At 49.1% G+C, this 22,808-nt stretch overlaps 1 protein-coding gene, 1 long non-coding RNA gene and 2 other non-coding genes across 11 annotated transcripts in view; 1 reads left to right on the top strand and 3 right to left on the bottom strand.

Moving 5' to 3' along the window:
• LOC135911538 (chymotrypsinogen B-like) overlaps positions 1 to 22,808 on the bottom strand; it is a 799,265-nt gene that overhangs the window by 557,738 nt on the left and 218,719 nt on the right. The gene's annotated exons all lie outside the window — the stretch shown is intronic.
• The window catches only part of LOC135911540 (uncharacterized), a 302,235-nt gene that overhangs the window by 264,418 nt on the left and 15,009 nt on the right, over positions 1 to 22,808 (top strand). The gene's annotated exons all lie outside the window — the stretch shown is intronic.
• On the bottom strand, positions 22,082 to 22,154 carry TRNAS-UGA (transfer RNA serine (anticodon UGA)). Its single transcript has one exon. It is a non-coding gene; the product is annotated as a tRNA-Ser (tRNA).
• TRNAS-UGA (transfer RNA serine (anticodon UGA)) lies at positions 22,549 to 22,621 on the bottom strand. The gene has a single exon. It is a non-coding gene; the product is annotated as a tRNA-Ser (tRNA).

Genomic DNA, 22,808 nt, shown 5'->3' with positions numbered 1-22,808 from the left:
AGTAACACAATTCCATGATATCCTGCGTTATCCAATTGTCGTCCGGTTTTCTTTGCTTTATTTTTATAGCTTTGGAGGACGTCTCGTATATGAGGTGGAACTTATCGAGAAATATAGTATATAGCCTCATGTGAACCAGAGGTAATATAGCATTCCAGTTTGTGTTGCAACATTGCAACATTGAGTTTCTTGATTTCTGCGGGCTTGAGCGTCAAATAGGGAGTTCCGTAGGTGATACGGGTAGTTAGGATAGCTTGAATTATGCTTAGTGTGTCGCGCTCCTTTAGTCCGCTTCGTTGGTTTGTGATCCTCGTGAAGAGGTGCGTACCTTGTGACAGTGTGCGTTGAAGACACGGGAGAGTGGCCGCTCCTGATCCGTCCTTGTACATGTGAAGTCCGAGCACGCGAAGAGTGTCGATTGTAGAGATCTTGGTTCTGTTGAGCGTGACGCAAGGATCGGGTTCGATATAGTTAGGTGGTTTTCCTCGTGTCCATGCTCTCAGGACGAGATGCTCCGACTGTTCGGGTGCGCATTGGAGACCGCAGTCTCGGAGGTACCTTTCGATAGTATCGACGGCTTCTTGTAGATTGCCTTCTTGTTGTCCAGTAGTAGGTGCTTTGGTCCAGAGCGTGACGTCGTTGGCGTAAAGGGCATGGCATAGGTTTGGGATGGGGTTCAGTTGTTTCGGTAGCTTGATCATTGCGATATTGAAAAGGAGGGGTGATATAACTGATCCTTGTGTGGTTCCTTTGTTGGGTAGCCGAAATTTATCGCTGCGGAGGTTGCAGACGCCTATTGTTGCTGTTCGGTGTGTCAAAAAGCTGCTGATGTAGTTATAGGTCCGAGCTCCGCAGCCTGTATCATCTAGGCTGCGGATAATGGCTTCGTGGTTCACGTTGTCGAATGCGCCCTTTACGTCGATTGCCAGGATTGATGATTTGCGTCTGTGATTGAGGTAATCAAGCAAGTCTTCTTTGAGGAGCAGGAGCACGTCCTGCGTTGATAGATGCTGTCGGAATCCGAAGATGGTGTGGGGCAAGTACCCGTTGTCCTCTAGGTATGTTGTTAACCGGTCGTGCACCATGTGCTAGGAGCTTGCCCACGCAAGATGTGAGGGAAATGGGACGGAGGTTTTCGTTGCAAAGGAGTTTGTTGGGTTTGGAGATCATGGTGACCCCTGAATGCTTCCAGGCTGCTGGTAGGTCCCCCTTTTCTCAGCAGTCGTTGTAGTACTGTAGCAGTGCTGCAGTGGCAGATTGCGGGATGTTGCGTAGGAGCTTATTAGTTATTCTGTCCTTGCCGGGACTGGTGTTTCTAGTGAGTTTCACTAAGGCTGCGTGGAGCTATGCCTGGGTGAATCACCGATCGAGACTTGGGTTTGGTGCACCGTCGTACGTCTTTCCGCTCGCTGGTGAGGTGGGCTTGTTGCTGCTAAGTTTTTGCTGAAGCTCACGAAGCAGATCATGGTCCGATCCAGCATGATTGTGGATCAGTCTGTGCAGATCTTGCCTCTGTTGCGTTATGGTGCGATCGGTAGCTAAGAGAGCGCGTAGGAGATGCCAGGTTTTCTTGGTGCTCAGTGTCCCTTCTATGTTGTCACAAAAGGTGTGCCAATTTTGCCTGCTAAGTTCCTCTGCGTAATCTTGGGCCTGTATGGTGAAAAGGGCTATACGTTGCTTAAGTTTTCTACTGAGCTTTTGTCTCTTCCACCTCTTCAGAAGGCTTCTTTTGGCCTCCCAGACATGAAGAAGATGCGACTCGACTGCGGGGCTGTTGTTGCTTAGCTAGATGCTCTTGGTGCGGTTTTCTGCGGGGATTAGAAGGCCTTTGAGCCAATGGTCAATGTCGTCAATTGTGTAGCCGCTGAGGTTGTCTCTGAAGGACTTCCAGTCTGTTAGTCGAGCAACTCCAGTCTTTGTTGGTTTCTGGTTATGCGCGATGTCAAGTTGGATAATGTGGTGGTCGCTTCCGAGCGTCTCTGAGAGTCGACTCCACTCGGCCCAGTAGACGTTCGCTGTGAACGTAAGGTCCAGGTTTGTGTCCCTGGCGACACTGTTCCCGACTCTCGTGGCCTGCAATGGGTCATTCCAGAGGATCAGCTTGTGTTTTTGTGCAGTGTCGTGCACTCGCGCTCCCTTCTTGGTGGTGTTTGGATAGGACCATGCTGTATGTGGGGCGTTGAAATCTCCCGTTATGACAACTTGATGGCCTTTAGTGCGTTTCCTGAGTTCACAAACAAAGTGGTCGAATTCCGGAAGTTGATCACGAGGAGGGCTGTATGTGCTGGCGATAAAGAAGCTTTGCTGAGTTTTTCTGTCTCGTATGATCTCTACTAGGGTGTGCTCAATGGGGATGTCTTCTATTTCGTGTTCCTGCGTTGTGAGAGTTTCCTTGGTAAGGATGGCTGTGCGTTGGGTTTGTGCATGAGCGGTGTATCCTTGAAGTCAGACGGTGTGTGTATTCGTTCCCTGAAGGGCAATTACATCAGGGTGGTCCAATTTGACGGGTCCTTGTAGGTTTGCATACCGGGGACAGAAGGATCGACAGTTCCATTGCCAGCTGCGCAGATTATTTTGGGGACACTTTGTTGTGGTTTTAGGTGTCGCCATCATGGGGCTCTTCAGCTTCACAAGCAGCTTCATGGTTAGGTGAGATCGAGGCGGGAGGCATTGCGACTGTCCGTGCGAGCCTTCTTTCTACCCTTCTCGGTCGTGTTGTGAAGGCGGTCGAGGTAGCACTTGGTGACATAATTGTTGTTTGCGTGTGCTATGAAATTGTTGACCTGGGCTGTTAGGCCGGTAAGCTTGCTTGTTAGAGTGGCGACTTGATTTGCGAGGGTGGTGACTTGGGTGTTGAGGGTGGTAATTTTCTCGACGATAGGCTTGGTGGTGTTTTCAATCAGGGCGAGAATGTTCCTTGTGAAGACGTCCTCGAGAGCCTGGAGGTGCTATTGAACTCGAGCTTAGATCGCGGAATCAACTGCCTCCGTGGTTAGCACTGTAAATGGTTGGTTGCTTCGATGTTCGTATTCTTTGCATCTTTTGAATAGTCTGTATATGAGACTTTGTTGATTTTTTAGCTTGCTCTAGAGTGCCTTCACCGCTACCGCTTTTGCCGATCCGACGCTGGCACTGCCTGAGCTGCCGGCCACTTCTGCGTAATTCACGCGTTTTCGGGAACGCGATCGCGATCTTGATCATGATCTTGACGTGGGTCTGCTACTTCTTGCGATGCTACTGGAGTCGTTACTTGAGCTGGCGGCGCACCCACTGGCCACTTCAGCGTAATTCACGCGTTTTCGCGAACACGACCGCGATCTTGATCGTGATCTTGACGTAGGTCTGCTAGTTCTTGCGGTGCTACTGGAGGCGTCGCTTGAGTTTGCGACGCATCCATTGGCAGCGCCTAATTTAGGGAACTCATCGCGGTAGGAGCTCCATCGACTGCCTCGTTCTTGGATCCTGTTTTGCCAATGCTGTCTTACTTGGAAAGGCGGTGGGTTAGGCTTGGGCTTTTTCTTGCATTCTTTCCCAGCCGTTTCGTGTTTTTCTCCGCAAATCTTGCACGTGGGATGGCAGTCATGGTTCGGGGATTTGTTTGCTTTGCCACATTTGTAGCAGAAATTTGGGGTTGGTTTTGGGCAAACGACATGACGATGTCTGAGGTTGCAACAGGTTCGGCAATACTGAACTTATTTGCGGTAAGGCTTGCATCGGTAGTCGCCGCTCTGATAAATGATGCGGTAGGGGAAGTGTGGGCCCTCAAAATATATGACCGCCACCATGGACTGTCCAAGCATGCGGGCGTTGAGGGCTGTATAGCATGCTGGCACTCTAATTCCATCCATTAGTTCCGTACTGCAAGTCCCAGGCGTGATACCGTAGATAACACCTTTGCTGACATCTTCGGGTAGGCGCGAGTAGGCTTTTACGTTGTAAATGTTGCCTCCAAGCTGTATGTTAGTGACCTTGGCTAAGTTTTGAGCGTAGTTCTTGTTTGCTGCACTTTCAATGAGGAGGTTTTCTTTTTTTACATTTGTACTCGCACGTTGACGTGGAATTGTTTTTGCAATAAGCGGCTGGATCTTTCGACTGCGTGAGTGACTGCAACGAGTGACTGCGACGAGTGAGGTTAGAATTAAGTAAAATCTGGTCACTTGGAACATTAATTTCACGAAACAAAACACAATCGTCGACAAACAACCTAATTGGAACAGGATGAGTGACGACGTCTGCAATATCATTAATGTAGATAAGAAACAGTAGTGGTCCAAGGACACTGCCTTGCGGAACAGCAGAAATGACTAGAAGTTTGCTAGAACAGTGACCATCGATATTGACATACTGAAATCGGTTAGTAAATAAGCAGAAATCCAGTTAACAATGAATGAAGAATGATCAATGGTTTCAAGTTTTTGAAGAAGGTTACTGTGGAGAACTAAATCAAAAGCTTTATTAAAACCTAGAAATATGACATCCACTTAGCAGGAATTGTCAAGAATCTGAGCGAAAGTGTGAATTACTGATGTGAATTGGGTGAGCGTAGAAAAGCCTTCCCGAAATCGATGCTGGAAAGCAGATAATTTGTTGTTGTCATCAAGAAACGTTTTAATGTAGTTGGCTATCATATGTTCAAGAAGTTTGCAGCATGATGTGGTCAACGATACGGGGCGGTAATTATTAAAAAATCCGGCATCCCCTTTCTTGTGTATGGGAACGACACAGGCCGGGTGGTAGACTGAAGACACGGGTGGTAGACTTGAAGACAAAAGAGAAGCACGAAAAATGATGAAAAGAAAGTGCGAAACCATTTCAGCATTACGATGTAAGAATGCATTAGGTATTTCGTCAGGTCCAGGAGTTACTTTTGTTTAAAGATTCAATACCATTGCGAAAATACGAGGTTGGGATACAAGATCATGCACAGGCTAGGAACAAGAATCACGGGTTGTAAAATTATTTGTAGGTATGGAAAACAAACTGTGAAACTCCGAATTGAACTTATCAGCAACATCTTATTTGTTGGTGTGCAACATGCTCTCATGCATCATTGCAGGCAGAGATTTTTTGTTTGCCTAAAAAATTCCAATATTTCTGGGGGGCGTTTCGAATGAAGCTGGGCAAAACATCTTGAAAGTAGTGTCGCTTAGCAGCAGCAACTTCTTTGTTCAAGAAAACCTACTTCATTTGAATTATGCTACGAGGGACACGTGCTCTTCTTAAGCGTTTAAGTTTTCTTTTGAGGTGCAAGATTTCTCGCGTAATCCAGGGATTAGGATTGCCAGTTCTTTTGAGTCTTGTAGTAATAAAATGACTGATACAATATTCGCACATGTCTTCAAATTTAAACCAAAGTGCGGACGTGTCACTTTCATCAAAACTGCTGAGGTACAGATCCAAGTAATCTCATACACTCTACTCCTTGGCGCTCGAGAAGTAGTTTACAAGCACGGTCTTCGCCGGTGTGGCACGTTTGTGAGCGACAAATTCACAAGTAAAGTACACCAACTCATGCTCAGAGTCCTTGATTGATAGAAACAGAAAATGCTTCCAGAAAGCGGCTACCAAAAAGCAGGTCAAGAACGGAGTTATATAAACCATGAATACGCGTAGCTTGTCGTACTACCTGTTTCAAATTGTGACAAAGCATAATATGAAATAACTTTTCAGTATTAGCGCAATGTCGTGAGTTAGACGAAGCCAAATCACAAATAGAGCGGGGTAAGTTTAAATCACCGACAACAAATACGTTATCGTGTTTGAATGATGACATGTTCAGACAAATCGCGTAAGAACTGGCGAGGAGAACCTGGAGCTCGATAAACTGCAAATAGAAGGATAGAACGGCCCCAAAACATAGCTTAAGAGTGATGCTTTCATGGTTATTGACCTGAGGAATTACAGTAACTTGGATATTGTTTTTAAGCAGAACCGCCAATCCACCACCTCTTGATAATCTGTCGCGTCCGTAGACTTGATAATACTCAGGAAAGACGTCTTTATTATCTATTTCATCGCGAAGCCATGTCTCGGTTATGACGGCTACATGTGGATTGTAGCCAAGAAGAATAGCCTCAAGCTGCTCGCTTTTATTGACTGTGCATTTATGTTATTCACTCGCATTTATGTTCATTAGCTTGAATTCCTTCGTAACCTGCTCATTACGTCAGTCATCGTTTCGTGTGCGCTGTGATTGCAGTTTCACCCTTGTGCAAGTGGTGTCATCCCATGAAAACATTTGGCCAGCAATGAGCAACATACCATTCACTAACTTCACCTTCATTTTGCTGTCTCTTTCCGCTTTAGCACTGTCCGATAAATGTTTTCGTTTCCTGGGGGTTTCTTTCGCGTAGTCGTGTTGAATCGATATATTCTTTCCTTTCAGCTTGTGTGCGTTTTTAAGGACATTTCGCTTTTCATTGTAATCTTGGAAAAATATTATCACAAGCCTGTTGTAACTGTTTTTACCTAAGCGATGAATTCTACCCACAGAAGTGCAGTGGATGTCAAGTGTTTTCAAGATTTCTGTTAGGTCCTTCTGCTTCTGTTTTAGGTCAAATTCTGTCTCGTCTTCCTGCTCACGTACACCAAAAACGATCAAGTTGGAATGTCTACTGTAAGCTTTCATATAGACCAGTTCTGACTTTAATGTGTTAAATGTGCTCCCCAAATTGTCAATGCGTTCTGTTTGTTTTTCAATATCCACAAAACGTGCTCCTATGTCCGATATTGTTTTCTCTAAATTTCCATGCTGTGTTCTAAGAGCTACAATCTCGGCTGTTAACTTGGAATATGCTGTAAGCAAGTGGTTTACTAGCTCTGAAGTGTTCTTACTTGAATTATTAGCCCTGGGGTTCGTTTCAACGTCACCGCATAAAAGCAATGTGCAAACGCGAAAAACGTATTTAGAAATGTTAACACAACACTTTGGGCACGGCAGGACCAACATTCCGCAGCAGTCACTTCCAATTGTAGTGGAATAACCACCAACCTGTACAAATTAGAAGAACGATGCGTAAGGCAACATGCCTACGCTGCGCGGCACGCAGTGCCCACTGAAGTTGAAGCCTGGCTGTCGGTCTTTTAAATCTGGGTCCGGGGCGGTATCATGACACGAGGCAGGCGGTGCTTGAAGAAGGTAATCATCCCGCCAGGAAAACATATCCTCCGCACTTGGCATCAGATAGCCGTCAAGGCATGTGTCGACGGTAGCGGCATCCTGCTGAAGGGTCAGTTTGGATGGACCGAGTAGTAGCAAAACCTGTACAAAGTGGAAGAACGATGCGTAAGGCAACATGCCTAAGCGCAGCACGCTGTGCCCACTGAAGTTGAAGCCTGGCTGTCAGTCTTTTAAATCTGGGTCCGGGGAGGTATCATGACACGAGGCAGGCGGTGCTTGAAGAAGGTAATCATCCCGCCAGGAAAACATGTCCTCCGCACTTGGCATCAGATAGCCGTCAAGGCATGTGTCGACGGTAGCGGCATCCTGCTGAAGGGTCAGTTTGGATGAACCGAGTAGTAGCAAAACCTGTACAAAGTGGAAGAACGATGCGTAAGGCAACATGCCTAAGCGCAGCACGCTGTGCCCACTGAAGTTGAAGCCTGGCTGTCAGTCTTTTAAATCTGGGTCCGGGGAGGTATCATGACACGAGGCAGGCGGTGCTTGAAGAAGGTAATCATCCCGCCAGGAAAACATGTCCTCCGCACTTGGCATCAGATAGCCGTGAAGACATGTGTCGAGTGTAGCGGCATTCTGCTGAAGGGTTAGTTTGGATGGATCGAGTAGTAGCGAAACCTGTACAAAGTAGAATAAGGATGCGTAAGGCAACATGCCTAAGCGTGGTCTGCTGTGCCCACTGAAGTTGAAGCCTCGTTGTCGGTCTTTTAAACGTGGGCCCCTGGAGGTCACATGACAGGAGGGGGCGGTGCTTAAAGAAGGTAATCATCCCGCGAAAAAAAGATATCCTCCGAGTAAGAATTCGATGCCAAAACGATCGATCGATTGGTTCGTTGAAATTCACCCCCACCGTCGGCGTCCGAGACGCACCGTCAGAGACGGTCTGCACAGGTGGCTCAATGGGTGACTTAGGTTCGAAAGGACAAAGCTGCTGCAGTAACGAACGAACAACAACTTGTATTTACAGATAAAATTACAAAGTTCGGTTACAAGATTGCATCGTTTCAACAGTACATCGGTTACAAATAGCTACACTGGTTTGGACCACATAGGGCGACCCTATTTCGGCAGAGCCGATGGTGCTTAGCACCGAAGCCAGGTCCAGAACTCCCCTTCGGAGCTCTGCGGCCGCATTTTGTAGACGCAACGCTCCGCCCACAATCTTTACTGGCGAATTGCCGCCGGGTTGCGTCTCAACTGGACAATCCATTCACCAATCACTGCGTTCAGCAGAACTTGCGTGCGGGATTGGCCAGTCGAACGACCAAAAGTCAAACAACATCTTTTTTTAGTACAGTTCACGGTGTAGAATCCTCACCCGAAATACACAATATACAACAACAAAGGGGTGAGGGTCATGCCAGCTGTACACATCGCAAGTTCCGAGCAACGGCTCTCGAGCACAGCCGGCGCAACAAGCACTGACTAACAAAATACATTCACAAATCCCTAAAGCCTGGGAACGTCGGGACCATGTTTTCCAGTGCTCGAACATGTGCGCGACGCGATCGGATTCCAAGAACCCGCAGGCCATGCGGCGCCTTAAACAAGCAATTGTTTGCAAGCCAAACTGTCACAGAGGAGCCCGGGATAATTGCCCACCCGCCGAGGTCGGCCTCGTGTCCGGGCCGTAAGCCGAAGCAGACGTTCCGACGGCGCCTCGGAACCGAGACAAAACCGCAGGGTCCTTTGCGGCTCAAAGAATCCCTACGCCGGTCAGCGCGCGGTGCAAAGCCGTCAAAGTCAATGAGGCTGGCGCGCCTGCTTGGGGCCGCGCCATCTCCATTGCCCGCGGCTAGACCCGAACCAAGCACTCTTCAAGGGCTCCGATGAGAGCACCGCGGAAGTCAGACGGGCCCACCTGTTACGGCGTTTGACGCCCAGTCGGGGAGATCCCAGCTGGGAAGGAGTTTACCCCCGCCAGCCGGCCGCGCGCAAGGGAAACGCCTGTGGGGATCCTCAGGAAGCACAATGCGACGGGGGTCCGAAGCACCCTTTTTTACTGTGAGGCGCGACCGCAAACGTGGCGCTGATGGCCTTCTGCGCTCCCCGAGCTGTGCGGCAGCCCTGGGTGCCGACGGCGTGGTTACTCTGCTTGCTTACACGGCCCCGCTCTGGGTCAACCGTTAACAGCCATTACTCAAGTGTGGAAACAATCTCGTCGAGACGCATGTCCCCTGCCCAGATGGCCCGCGCCGTCCGTATGGGTTTGTTTTGCAGCCGCCCGTAGCGGGGCTTACACCCCCCACCCAAGACGAGACAACAACTCGCTTACAGTGTTGTCGAAGCAGAAACCAAAACAAACCAAAACAAAAGCATGCTGCGTGTAAACTTGTACATACGCCGCATCTGGACATGACCATTAAAAGTTCCCAACCAATCTTAGGCAGCGCGTTTTAACGATGGTCTGAGTTCGCACACGTAGGAAATGCGTGAGCCGCGCCTTGCTCATGACAGTAAGCTGGCCCGCTGGTTCGCCCAAGTAAGCTGGCTCGCTTACTGAAACAACACAAATAAATGCCAGCGCCATATGATGAGCACTCTACGCGGCACATTCCGTAGAAAGTGTGAACACATGAATAAGTTTCACCGTGAAATAGGTACAACCTAAACACACACAAAGCAAATACACAAACGAAACAAATAGTAAGGCTTCCCTGATGCAACAGGGCTCGCGTCCTGAAACTATAATATGCAGTATCGTACAAATATGAGCCGGAAGGACACTGTCAGCCTCTAGTTTGGGAGGAACACATACATTATTGAGCTTAGACGACGACACTCACCAAAACAAACACACTAAAAGAACAAGGTACACACGGAAATGCGGAAGCATGAGTTCATCGTCCAAGGTCGTCTGTGTGGTTACCGCAGTCATATCACATCACACCACACTTGTTCCCCTGTCTCCACTGACCGTCACTGCGGGTTCCCTGTCTTTTACATCTTTTTTTTCCAACAATGGTTCGTCAGACGCGAAAGTGCGTCGGCGTTAGTATGTATGATTCCCCTTCTGTGTCGCACCACTATATCATAGTGCTGCATCGCTAAAGCCCAGCGTGTCAATTTTGCTTTCTGAGGCGCGGACTGAGTGATGTACGACACAGGATTATGGTCGGATACCAATATTTTCATGCCAAAGACCCACATGTCGAGCTTTTTGATAGCCGACATGACGCCAAACGCCTCGCGTTCAATCGTAGACCACAGCATCTGCGTGGGCGTGAAGCGGTGGCTGGCAAAAGCAATGTGGCACTCTTTGCCATTGTCGGTCATCTGAGCTAGACATGCGCCCCCAGCAATTGGAGAGGAATCGGTGAATAGCCAACACGGCTTGCCTGAGTCTGGAGTCGCTAGCTCGACGGCACCGCACAGAGCACTCTCGAGACCTTCGAGTGCCTCGCTGGCATCAGGAGACGACGGAATGCGGTTGGGGTGGCAACGCTTTGGCGCGGCTCCTTCCATCACTTCTATGCGGTGCTCGCTCACTCGCGCTATCCCCGTTGCGGTGGTAAACAAGGCGGCATGTGTCCCGAACACCTCGTTCACTAACGCTCGCTCCGGTGGTTCGAAATGTGACATACTCTCTGCGGGCAGGAGGGCCCTACTGCCGAGAACCCTGCTGACCGTCGCGTCACTTTTTTGTTCCTCCTCTAATATCCCGGCATCACCCCTTACTTTATCGGAGCTACCGGGGGATTCTTCCTCTGCCCTTTCCTCGTTCGGATGCAGCGCATCGCCCCTGCTCGCACCGGTAACCGGTTGTTCGGGATTAACCCGTTCCCCATCTAGTCCTACGGCTGTAAACATATCTGCGCTGCTGCTCGGCGGGAGTTTGTTGGGGGGCGGCTCGCAAGCCTCGTCCCGACCCTTCTGGAGCACGCTCCAATCTTCCGCTGAGAGCAGGCAGTCCGCGCTCACGCTCAGCCTATCAGTGAGTGCGCACAACACTGGTGTCGCATTCTTCACATTGGCAAACGCAGGTTGGCCCTGCTTTAGCGTCAGCGGTAGCGCTACGAGTTTGGCTTCGACCCGTTCACCAAATGCTGCACGGAGGTTTACGCTACCGTGCGACTGTGCCACTTCCTGTGGTACAGCACTTTCGCGAACTACCGTTATCTCTGCGCCCGTGTCCACTATTGCCTTGATTGTTCGGTCCCTACAATTGAGAGCCACAGACAACAAGCGGTCACCCGCGGATCGGTTCTCTAGCGAGACCCGAGCGGCGAGCCTCTCTGGCTGTTCTTGTTGGGCGGCCGTCTGGGCTAGCCTTTCACGGATGCGCGGACAATTTGGCCTAATGTGCCCGGCCGACCCGCACTCAAAGCAAATTGTTGGCCTCTGCTGACCTGCGGGCGGACACGGGGATTTTGGTTTTGTCCTCTGTCCTTGGTGCGAAACCAAACCACTGCTGCTGTGATTCTCAGTTGTAAATCCTGGGCCCTTACTGCTGGCGCCGCGGGGTTGCCCCTTAGGTATGTCTACGCGGCCGTGAGCGTCCTCAAACGTTTGCAAAAGTCTAGCAATTTCGGAGGCCTTGTACCACCCTGCACCTTCTCGCAGCCTGACGTACCTGAGCGCCTCTTCCGACAACACTGCTTTCAGCTGGTCAGCGACCAAGAGTTCTAGCAGCTCCGCGAAATTGGACACGTCCCTTGATGCCACATAAAAATTTAGGTAGCTGGCAAGACGAGTCGTGAAACTCTTCCACGTCTCGGTCTTCCGCTTCCGTACACCGAAAAACCTTTTTTGATATTCAAGGGGAGACAACTGCAGCTCATCAAGGACGACCTCCTTTAAAGCTTCATAATCCCGGTGCTGTGCGGGAGTCAGACGTGTTGACAGGTACTCAATGCGCTCCGCTAGGAGCGGAAAAACTATCTGACCCCAACAGCTTCGCGGCACCTCGTAGGCATCTAAGGTGTGCTCTACAGATTCGAACCAAATGGGGACCTCGGCGTCTGTGGGAAATTTGGGGAAAGCACCAACTAATAATTTTGAATATTTACGCCATTCCATGTTTCTATCATTCTCAAGTGCTCTGCCACTGCCGTCGCGACCACTCGATGGCGACGCTGTCCGTGCCCTGACGAGCTCCAGTTCAAGGGCTAGGCTCTGGCGACGTTCCTGAGCCATCTTTAGTCTAAACTCCATCTCCCGCTCAGACAGAAAGGGCTCGCTTTCACCATCGCTGCTAGCCCTTTCCCTCTGACCATCCTCATCGCCCCTGTGATTCTGCATCATGATTAGCTTCGAAGCCCCGCAGTGACTGAACAGTAAGAGGAAAGGAAACTCACGTTTCAGACCAGGATCACAGGTGGACGAAGGTCGAGGTTTTTCTGCGTCGCTCTCGCTCGGGCTGCTTCCCTGCTGGGGTTCAGTCGACGCCTCGACGTCTTACTCGCTGAGGTACGTCGCCTAGCGATGTCTTGCTGTTGGGCTTCCTCCTCCAAGGCTTGAGCCAATTGCAGACACCGGAGATGCTGCTAGCTCTTGGGATGCCACTCTGGCAGATGTACCGCTGTCTTCTTGACGTTTAGCTTGCCTTCCGAGCCTATCCTGTCGGCTGCGCCAGTAAGAATTCGATGCCAAAACGATCGATCGATTGGTTCGTTGAAATTCACCCCCACCGTCGGCGTCCGAGACGCACCGTCAGAGACGGTCTGCACAGGTGGCTCAATGGGTGACTTAGGTTCGAAAGGACAAAGCTGCTGCAGTAACGAACGAACAACAACTTGTATTTACAGATAAAATTACAAAGTTCGGTTACAAGATTGCATCGTTTCAACAGTACATCGGTTACAAATAGCTACACTGGTTTGGACCACATAGGGCGACCCTATTTCGGCAGAGCCGATGGTGCTTAGCACCGAAGCCAGGTCCAGAACTCCCCTTCGGAGCTCTGCGGCCGCATTTTGTAGACGCAACGCTCCGCCCACAATCTTTACTGGCGAATTGCCGCCGGGTTGCGTCTCAACTGGACAATCCATTCACCAATCACTGCGTTCAGCAGAACTTGCGTGCGGGATTGGCCAGTCGAACGACCAAAAGTCAAACAACATCTTTTTTTAGTACAGTTCACGGTGTAGAATCCTCACCCGAAATACACAATATACAACAACAAAGGGGTGAGGGTCATGCCAGCTGTACACATCGCAAGTTCCGAGCAACGGCTCTCGAGCACAGCCGGCGCAACAAGCACTGACTAACAAAATACATTCACAAATCCCTAAAGTCTGGGAACGTCGGGACCATGTTTTCCAGTGCTCGAACATGTGCGCGACGCGATCGGATTCCAAGAACCCGCAGGCCATGCGGCGCCTTAAACAAGCAATTGTTTGCAAGCCAAACTGTCACAGAGGAGCCCGGGATAATTGCCCACCCGCCGAGGTCGGCCTCGTGTCCGGGCCGTAAGCCGAAGCAGACGTTCCGACGGCGCCTCGGAACCGAGACAAAACCGCAGGGTCCTTTGCGGCTCAAAGAATCCCTACGCCGGTCAGCGCGCGGTGCAAAGCCGTCAAAGTCAATGAGGCTGGCGTGCCTGCTTGGGGCCGCGCCATCTCCATTGCCCGCGGCTAGACCCGAACCAAGCACTCTTCAAGGGCGCCGATGAGAGCACCGCGGAAGTCAGACGGGCCCACCTGTTGCGGCGTTTGACGCCCAGTCGGGGAGATCCCAGCTGGGAAGGAGTTTACCCCCGCCAGCCGGCCGCGCGCAAGGGAAACGCCTGTGGGGATCCTCAGGAAGCACAATGCGACGGGGGTCCGAAGCACCCTTTTTTACTGTGAGGCGCGACCGCAAACGTGGCGCTGATGGCCTTCTGCGCTCCCCGAGCTGTGCGGCAGCCCTGGGTGCCGACGGCGTGGTTACTCTGCTTGCTTGCACGGCCCCGCTCTGGGTCAACCGTTAACAGCCATTACTCAAGTGTGGAAACAATCTCGTCGAGACGCATGTCCCCTGCCCAGATGGCCCGCGCCGTCCGTATGGGTTTGTTTTGCAGCCGCCCGTAGCGGGGCTTACACTCCGCATTTGGCATCAGATAGTCGTGAAGGCACGTGTCGACTGTAGCGGCCTCCTGCTGAAGGGTCAGTTTGGAGGGACCGAGTAGTAGGAAAAACCTGTACAAAGTAGAAGAACGATGCGCAAGACAACATGCCTAAGCGCAGTCCGCTGTTCCCACTGAATTTGAAGCCTGGCTGTCGATCTTTCAGACGTGGGTCCGTGGAGGTTACATGACACGAAGGAAAAGGCGGTGCTTGAGAAAGGTAATCATCCCGCCAGGAAAAAATATTTTCCGCATTTGGCATCAGATAGTCGTGAAGGCATATGTGGACTGTAGCGGCATCCTGCTGAAGGGTCAGTTTGGACGGATCGAGTAGTAGAAAAACCTGTACAAAGTAGAAGAACGATGCGTAAGGCAACATCCCTATGCGCGGTCAGCTGTGCCCACTGAAGTTGAAGCCTGGCTGACGGTCTTTCAAACGTGGGTCCGGGGAGGTCACATGACAAGAGGGAGGTGGTGCTTGTAACAGGCGTGTTCGTCTCAACAACGTGAGCATGGCGCCAGAAAAAGGAGCACTAGCACAAGGCAGCCACCGTCCAAAAAAAAAAACAAAGCGAGCGAGACACGCACGAACGTGAACTTCTTCCTCCGTGCTAGCACAGAACCCACACCGAAGTGCTCCGGTACAACACTCCCCGGGTAGAAAAGAGCCAACGTGGTGACCTAGGCACAAGACAGCACAGGCGGGTCGTAGCACGGTTTAAGCCTTGCGACGTGAACTGTTTCGAGCTTTGGGAAACGATTGTCGGGAGTTGGCTCGACCGACTCGATGGCATAGTTCGCGGGCAACATTTGCTCTAGGGCTCTGCAAGGACCGTATTACATGGACGAGAGCTTGGTAGAAAGGCCGAGAGTGGTGGATGAAAGCCATAGCCAAAGCAGTGTTCCGGGGGAATAGTGATGCACAGGCATCATGGCGAGACTTTTGACGAGACTGGCCTTACGTGGTAAACGAGTGCGCCAATTGACGTCATTTTTCTGCATAAGCAGCCGCTTCGGAAATAGGTGTCACTTCAGAAACGTCTGGCAGGTATGGCGGAATTTTTTCTATGGAGTATAATGGTTCACGTCCATAGAGAAGAATCATTATCATCATCATCATCATCATCATCATCATCAGCCTGGTTACGCCCACTGCAGGGCAAAGGCCTCTCCCATATTTCTCCAACAACCCCGGTCATGTACTAATTGTGGCCACGCCGTCCCTGCAAAGTTCTTAATCTCATCCGCCCACCTAACTTTCTGCCGCCCCCTGCTACGCTTCCCTTCCCATGGGATCCAGTCCGTAACCCTTAATGACCATCGGTTATCTTCCCTCCTCATTACATGCATGCCCATGCCCATTCCTTTTTCTTGATTTCAACTAAGATGTCATTAACTCGCGTTTGTTCCCTGACCCAATCTGCTCTTTTCTTATCCCTTAACGTTACACCTATCATTCTTCTTTCCATAGCTCGTTGCGTCGTCCTCAATTTGAGTAGAACTCTTTTCGTAAGCCTCCAGGTTTCTGCCCCATAGGTGAGTACTGGTAAGACACAGCTATTATATACTTTTCTCTTGAGGGATAATGGCAACCTGCTGTTCATGATCTGAGAATGCCTGCCAAACGCACCCCAGCCCATTCTTATTCGACTTATTATTTCCGTCTCATGATCCGGATCCGCCGTCACTACCTGCCCCAAGTAGGTGTATTCCCTTACGACTTCTAGTGCCTCGCTGCCTATTGTAAATTGCTGTTCTCTTCCGAGACTGTTAAACATTACTTTAGTTTTCTGCAGATTCATTTTTAGACCCACTCTTCTGCTTTGCCTCTCCAGGTCAGTGAGCATGCATTGCAATTGGTCCCCAGAGTTACTAAGCAAGGCAATATCATCAGCGAATCGCAAGTTACTGAGGTACTCTCCATTAACTTTTATCCCCAATTCTTCCCACTCCAGGCCTCTGAATACCTCCTGTAAACATGCTGTGAATAGCATTGGAGATATCGTATCTCCCTGTCTAACGCCTTTCTTTATAGGGATTTTGTTGCTTTCTTTGTGGAGGGCTACGGTGGCTGTGGAGCCGCTATAGATATCTTCCAGTATTTTTACATATGGCTCATCTACACCCTGATTTCGTAATGCCTCCATGACTGCTGAGGTTTCGACAGAATCAAACGCTTTCTTGTAATCAATGAAAGCTATATATAAGGGTTGGTTATATTCCGCACATTTCTCTATCACCTGATTGATAGTGTGAATATGATCTATTGTTGAGTAGCCTTTACGGAATCCTGCCTGGTCCTTTGCTTGACAGAAGTCTAAGGTGTTCCTGATTCTATTTGCGATTAGCTTAGTAAATAGTTTGTAGGCAACGGACAGTATGCTGATCGGTCTATAATTTTTCAAGTCTTTGGCATCTCCTTTCTTATGAATTAGGATTATGTTAGCGTTCTTCCAAGATTCCGGTACGCTCGAGGTCATGAGGCATTGCGTATACAGGGTGGCCAGTTTCTCTAGAACAATCTGTCCACCATCCTTCAACAAATCTGCTGTTACCTGATCCTCCCCAGCTGCCTTCCCCCTTTGCATATCTCCCAAGGCTTTCTTTACTTCTTCCGGCGTTACCTTTGGGATTTCGAATTCCTCTAGACTATTTTCCCTTCCATTATCGTCGTGGGTGCCACTGGTACTGTATAAATCTCTATAGAACTCCTCAGCCACTTGAACTATCTCATCCATATTAGTAATGATATTGCCGGCATTGTCTCTTAACGCATACATCTGATTCTTGCCGATTCCTAGTTTCTTCTTCACTGTTTTTAGGCTTCCTCCGTTCCTGAGAGCATGTTCAATTCTATCCATATTATACTTCCTTATGTCAGCTGTCTTACGCTTGTTGATTAACTTCGAAAGTTCTGCCAGTTCTATTCTAGCTGTAGGGTTAGATGCTTTCATACATTGGCGTTTCTTGATCAGATCTTTCGTCTCCTGCGATAGTTTGCTGGTATCCTGCCTAACGGAGTTAACACCGACTTCCATTGCACACTCCTTAATGATGCCCACAAGATTGTCGTTCATTGTTTCAACACTAAGGCCCTCTTCCTGAGGTAAAGCTGAATACCTGTTCTGTAGCTTGATCTGGAATTCTTCTATTTTCCCTCTTACCGCTAACTCATTAATCGGCTTCTTATGTACTAGTTTCTTCCGTTCCCTCCTCAGGTCTAGGCTAATTCGAGTTCTTACCGTCCTGTGGTCACTGCAGCGCACTTTGCCGAGCACGTCCACATCTTGTATGATGCCAGGGTTAGCGCAGAGTATGAAGTCTATTTCATTTCTAGTCTCACCGTTCGGGCTCCTCCACGTCCACTTTCGGCTATCCCGCTTGCGGAAGAAGGTATTCATTATCCTCATATTATTCTGTTCCGCAAATTCTACTAATAACTCTCCCCTGCTATTCCTAGCGCCTATGCCATATTCCCCCACTGCCTTGTCTCCAGCCTGCTTCTTGCCTACCTTGGCATTAAAGTCGCCCATTAGTATAGTGTATTTAGTTTTCACTGTGCCCATCGCCGATTCCACGTCTTCATAGAAGCTTTCGACTTCCTGGTCATCATGACTGGATGTAGGGGAGTAGACTTGTACAATCTTCATTTTGTACCTCTTATTAAGTTTCACAACAAGACCTGCCACCCTCTCGTTAATGCTATAGAATTCCTGTATGTTACCAGGTATATTCTTATTAATCAGGAATCCGACTCCTAGTTCTCTTCTCTCCGCTAAGCCCCGGTAGCACAGGACGTGGCCGCTTTTTAGCACTGTATATGCTTCTTTTGGCCTCCTAACTTCACTGAGCCCTATTATATCCCATTTAGTGCCCTCTAATTCCTCCAATAGCACTGCTAGACTCGCCTCACTAGATAACGTTCTAGCGTTAAACGTTGCCAGGTTCATATTCCATTGGCGGCCTGTCCGGAGCCAGTGATTCTTAGCACCCTCTGCTGCGTTGCAGGTCTGACCGCCGCCGTGGTCAGTTGCTTCGCGGCTGCTGGGGACTGAGGGCCGGGTTTTGATTGTTGTGTTCATATAGGAGGTTGTGGCCAAGTACTGCACCAGGGTGGCCAATCCTGCTCTGGTGAGGGAGTGCGTTAGCGGTTCTGGTCACCGGGATCAGGCCACACTCCAGGCCTGTTTGTGCAATTTTATCAACGCGCGGATTTTTTTTTAAATCCGGTGGAAAATTGCAGGCACCGGGATTCGAACCACGGACCTCTTGCACGCGAGGCGGGAGTTCTACCTCTACACTACCGCTGCACCGCTATAGAGAAGAAAGAAGGGTCTGAAACCAGTGGTAACTTGGGAAGCAGAGTTATATGCGCAAATTATGATTGGTAGTACCGGATCCAAATTCGTGTGATTGTCGGACATTTACATCGCGAGACATTTCGGCAAGGGTATGATTGAAACGTTCCGTCGTGCCGTTAGTTTGAGCATGGTAGGCTGAAACGGTGCAATGTACAATCCGAAATTCCTTTTTTAAGAGCGCTTCGATGACATTTGAGGAAAACACGCGGCCACGGTCGCTTAGTAATTCACATGGTGGACCATGTCATAGAATGACGTGATGAAGAGGGAAGTAAGCAATGTCTTTCGCGCTGGCGGTTGGCAGCGCAGATGTTTTAGCATACCCTGTGAGGTGGTGAACGGCGACAATGACCCACCAGTGGCCGTCAGGGGTGTTCGGAAGCGGACGATAAAGATCGAGTCCAACGTGGTCTAACTGTCGGGCACGGCAAGGCAATAGCTGTAGAGGACCGGCGGTGCTGTGAGGAGGTGTCTTGCGGCCCTGACACGTAGGGCCTGACATACTGGCGAACGTAGCGATACATGCCGCGCAAGTAGTACCGCAGCCGAAGACGGGAGTACGTTTTTAATGTGCCAGCGTGGCCACATTTAGGGTCATCGTGGAAAACGCTGCAAGTGTCTGAGCGCAGACGACGAGAAATAACAAGGAGCTACGTCCGGCTGTCGGTTAAGTAAGTGAGATGGTACAACAAGGCTTCGCGAACGGCAAAGTGCGGAGACTGACGACGAAGGGCACGTGAGGGCAGGTCAGCCGAAGATCGAGATATATGCTCAAGGAGAGAAGCGACCCAGGGATTTTTGCGCTGTTCCGCCGGGATGTCGGTGACGGTAAGGGATGACGGATCGCAGCTGGAAGTTGTTGAGCAGACAGGTTCAGAAGGTACGGGCGAACGGGAGAGGGCGTCAGTGTCTGTGTGTTTTCTTTCCGAGTGATAAATGACGCGAATATCATATCCTTGAAGCTATAAAGCCCAGCGAGCGAGGAGTCCAGTGGGATCTTTCAACGACGACATACAACACAGGGCATGGTGGTTGGTGATAACGTCACACTGATGATGGATATTGTTTCTTGGCGCAAAGGCCAGAAATGGACAAAGAGCGCTATGACGTTTGGTGATGGATGGCAATGAGTATCGATGAATATGGCGGTAATGGAGTGGCTGTATATTGGCCTAAAATATTCGCTGTAGATGGTGTAAAATTGTATCTATTAAGATAATGTCAATGAAAAGTCAGTTCTATGGTTGTAAAACTACGTTGTAAAGGATTAAATACTAAAACATCTTAATTTATAGCAGCACCAGTGCCTCTGCAGAGCCCTTCAGCGCAAGGGCTGCGAGGCATGTGCTCTGTATGTGATTTCATTGCAGCTACAGCCTCTAAGCAGAGGCTGTGCTACAAATAGCTTAGCCAAATTATTTCTATGGTATTAATTTCTTCTAAGAACTTGAGTACCGATTTAAAATTAAATAGAGAGTCATTGCCTAAAAAGAAGCCTGGGTGCAGAGGTATTTTATGAGGGTATAAGGAAGGGAAGAACTTTTTCTCTCCTCTTCTAATAATGGACGCTGAACGAGAACATGAAGGACTATAATTCTACTTTCACACCTAGTGCATGTCGGATGGTTAGTTCCAGTTAGAATATACAAGTGAGTGCTATAGCTGTGCCCGATTCTTAACCTACAGAGAAGTACTTCCTGATGTCTTGTCGTTTTCTCAGAGATTCAGTTTCCTATTTTCGGTTTGATTAGGTGCAGTTTGTTGGATACCTGAGTGTCCCATTGCCGTTGCCAATATTTCCGTAGTTTATGCTGCAAAAATGGCTTAAGGCCTGTGTAGGGTACAGGTATAATAACGTTTGCATCACAAAAAGGTACGGATGTAGCCCTTTCATCAGCAGCTACGTTGCCCTCTAGGCCTCTGTGGCCAGGCACCCAGCAAAAAGCAATCATTTGGTTAGACATGTATGCTGAACATAGAAGGTTGTAGACTTCATTAGGCATAGAGTTTTTGTGTTTTCGTAGACTTGATATGCAACTAACAACCCTTAATGAGTCTGTGAATCTACCAGCCTTTGTTATACCTGTTTGTTTTATATGTTTCACAGCAGAAAGGATCGCGTATGCCTCCGCTGTGAAAATGCTGGTGTTTGGATTTAATGCATCGGACGTTGAAAATGAAGGTCCGAGCGCTGCATAAGCTACACCATAAGTAGACTTTGAAGCATCTGTATAAAACTCCGCGGAGGAGTACTTCGCCTGGAGTTCGAGAAAGTGTGATTGTATATGCCCCTCAGGCGCATGTTTTGTTATTGCGACGAAAGACATTTCATACTGGATAGTCTGCCATTGCCAAGGTGGTTCAAGGTTAGTGGGCGTCATTAGGACTGTTTCTCGATGTTGAATACCGGTTTTATTAGCGAGTTGTACCAAGCGTACAGACAGAGGAGCTCGAACAGATGGGCGGTTACGGTGAAGTCTTGCAGAAAACAAGTCAAGTACAGTTGAGTAGCACGGATGTTCGTTATTTGATATACATTTTAAAAAGTAGCAGAAGCTCAGATATGTGCTGCGTATGTGTAAGGACCATTCGTTCGCTTCGACATACATTCCACAGGGCTTGTCCTCAATGCGCCTGTTGACAGCCGTAGACCTTGATTGTGGACTGGGTCGAGAATTTTGGGAGCACTGTCCGATGTGGATTGGTACACCATGGCTCCGTAGTCGAGGCGTGATCGTACAAGGCTAAGCAAACACCTCCTGTCACTGCCCCAGTTTGTTCGAGAGAGTAGCTTCAGCAGGTTCATAGTCTTCAGGCACTTCGCTTTAAGATATTTCAAGTGGGGAATGAAATTAAGTTTTCCGTTCAAAATAATACCTAAAAATTTATGTTCAAGGCTGACCGATAGTCGTTCTCCATTGAGGTTGATGGCGGATTCCGACAACATGCCTGTCTTGTTTGAGAAGAGAACACATGTGCTTTTTTGGGGGGTAAATTAAAAACCATTATCTTCTGACCACTTTGAGAGTTTGTTTAGGCCAAGGTGTAGCTGTCTCCCGCACATGCTAAGATTGCACGACCTAAAAGCTATCTGTACATCGTACACATAGACCGAGTAAAAGAGTGTGCAAGGTATGATGGTATGTAAGGAGATCATTTTCACAGTAAAGAGCGAACAGTTCAGCACTCCACCCTGCGGTACACCTGTCTCCTGTAAGAATGATCGAGACTGCACATTGCCAACTCTAGCGCGAAATGTTCTGCCAGACAGGTAGCCCTCAATAATGGTCAGCAAGTTGCCGCGTATACCCATTCCAGAAAGATCCCGAAGCAGATCCCGAAAAAATCCCGAAGTGTCATATGCCTTTTCCATATCCATATCATGAGAAGCCAACAAACACTGACACCAAGGACAACATAGGGGAAATTACTTGTGCTTAATAAATGAAATAATGTTATGATAAATTATTGGAAATTAAAGTGGATGAAAAGACCACTTGCCGCAGGTGGGAACCAAACCCACAGCCTTCGCATTTCACGTGCGATGCTCTACCAATTGAGCTACCACGGCGGCGTTTCCTGATCCCCTTTCTTGGGAATTTGTGTGTACTAGTAGAACCCTGGGAGTGTTAGCCAGCGCCACCACTCACAGACCTTGGCGGCGGACGTGGAACGTCCTTTTTGCCGCAGGCGTCAAGAGGACGTGATCTTTATGGGTGAAGGCAACTGGTGAATAAACCCACATATGCCACCTGAAGGCATCATTGTTGCCGGATTCGAGACCCTCGTTATGTAATGAACGAGAAGAAAGCGGGTTACCCGAGGGGCCCGATTTTTATAAGTCATATCATGAGAAGCTAACAAACACTGATAACAAGGACAACATAGGGGAAATTACTTGTGCTTAATATATGAAATAATGTAACGATAAATTAATGGAAATTAAAGTGGATGAAAAAACAACTTGCCGCAGGTGGGCACTGAACCCACAACCTTCGCATTTCACGTGCGATGCTCTACCAATTGAGCTACCGCGGCGGCGTTTCCCCATGCACTTTCTTGGGTGCTTGTGTATACTACTAGAATCCTGGGAGTGTTAGCCAGCGCCACCACTCACAGATCTTGGCGGCGGACATAGAACGTTCTTTTTGCCGCAGGCGTCACGAGAACGCGATCTTTTTGGGTGAAGGCAACTGGTCAATAAGCCCACATAAGCTACCTGAAG

The sequence above is a fragment of the Dermacentor albipictus genome, chromosome 7 (assembly GCF_038994185.2).
Source record: "Dermacentor albipictus isolate Rhodes 1998 colony chromosome 7, USDA_Dalb.pri_finalv2, whole genome shotgun sequence".
Lineage (NCBI taxonomy): Eukaryota > Metazoa > Arthropoda > Arachnida > Ixodida > Ixodidae > Dermacentor > Dermacentor albipictus.
Note: the sequence above shows the minus strand (reverse complement) of the source record. Positions and strands in the feature narration are given on the sequence as shown.